The sequence below is a fragment of the Lupinus angustifolius genome, chromosome LG17, assembly GCF_001865875.1.
Source record: "Lupinus angustifolius cultivar Tanjil chromosome LG17, LupAngTanjil_v1.0, whole genome shotgun sequence".
Lineage (NCBI taxonomy): Eukaryota > Viridiplantae > Streptophyta > Magnoliopsida > Fabales > Fabaceae > Lupinus > Lupinus angustifolius.
In genome coordinates, this window is record NC_032025.1 from 9209994 (window position 1) to 9212037 (window position 2044).

Below are 2044 nucleotides of genomic sequence, written 5' to 3' on the forward strand. Positions count from 1 at the left end.
AGTAACGTCCAAATTATATAATTGGATGAATATCAATAGAATAAAGTTTATTCATCTCCCAATTATATATTTATATATGCATATTTATTTAGATAATTCTCAAGTTATACAAATATAATGTTCGAACTACAAAATCAGATAACTTTTATTGTAATTTTTCACTAGTGGTTCAAACAAACAAAGTTCATTGGAACTAAGTCTCAGGGTCTATACCATGCAGAACGAGTGATAGTCTTTCAGTAAGAATGGAATGCAATGCCCAATCGGATTCTAAGGTTTAAGAAAAAAAAGGAAAACGAAAACACGATTGCTCTCGGCTCGATTAATTGTCGTCTACCGAGAAAGCGCTATGGTTTCATATCAATCAAATTTCACAATGATAATTAAGATATTAGTATATGTGTATTCCATGATACATGCATCATTAAAAATATCTTCATGTTACTCATACATCATTTGAATTCACATCATCATATGAATGCTTGACCAAAGCTTTGATCCCTAGTGGTCTCATTTTAATTTTTTGACGCAGAGTTCCTCATTATATGTGCGTCCATGTGGTCATCCTTGCCCCCAGGTCCCCCATAGGTCTCATGATGTGCCTTTGACCCCTAGTGGTCTTATTTTTTCTTTTTTAACCTAGAGTTCCTCATTATTTGTGTGTTCTCATGGTCCTCTTTGCACCCCGCCCCTAGTGGTCTCATTTATATTTTTTGACCTAGAGCACCTCATTATTCGTGTGTTTCGCGGTCTTCCTTGCACTCAGCCCCCTAGTGATCTCGTGATGTGACTTTGAACCTAGTGGTCTCATTTTTTTTCTTTTTTGACTCATAATTCCTCATTACATGTGTGTTCTTGTGGTATTCTTTGCATTCAAGCCCTCTAGTGGCCTAGTGATGTGCCTTTGATCCCTAGTGATCTCAATTATTTTTTGACCAAGAGTTGCTCATTATATGTGCGTTCTTGTGGTATTCCTTGCACTCAGGCCCCCAATTATCACATGATATGCCTTTAACACCCAAGTGGTCTCATTTTTTTTTCTTTTTTGACCTAGTGTTCCTCATTATTCATGTATTCTCATGGTCCTCCTTACACTAGGACCCCCTAGTGATCTCATGATGTACCTTTGACCATAGAGATCTTATTATTCTTTTTTTACCCAGAGTTCCTCATTATATGTGTTCTCGTGGTCCTCCTTACATCCAGGTCCTCTAGTGATCTAATGATGTGCTTTTGACCCTCAGTGGTCTCATTTTATTCCATTTTTAGGCACAAAATGGGTGTTTAGAAATAAAATTGATGGGTCCTACTTGATTATTAGAAACAAAGTTAGATTGGTAGCTAAATGTTACAATCAAGAAGAATATATTGATTATGATGAGACTTATGCTCTCGTAGAAAGATTATAGGCTATTAGGATGCTTTTAGCATTTTATTGTCTTTCAAGAAGATTACAAGATTGCAAGACTGGTTTGTCATCATTAAAAATGGGGAGATTGTGAATGCAAGAATACAAGATCATGATTTTGATGAAGACAAAAGGCTTAAAGACAATGGACACATAAACAACAACATCACAAGACTAAATTCAAGCAAGGATTATGAAGAGTAAGAGTAATTATTTTCTTTTTAGGTCCTATGATAGAGCCTAGGTTGGGTGAACCTTCTGTTAAATCTCACATAATATGAACATATTGAATAAAAGAGATTTTTCATACATAACATGACTTAAAACATATTTTAGCATGTGTGCATGATTTGGTAACTTATATTCATATCCTTTTCAAAGTCATAATGATCCATACATCATTCATGTTAGAAGTTCATGCATAATCAACTAAGTCTTTTTTAAATTTATTAATCGATTAAAACTTTATCTAATCGATTAAGTCTATGTAAATGAGAAACATTAATCAATTAAGGACATGATTAATCAAATAAATCAGTTTTGGTTTTGGAATATTGGACGTTTTAAAGAAACGTTAATCAGTTAAGAGAGAATTTAATCGATTATCCCCAACAGAATAGTTTCAAATCATAATAG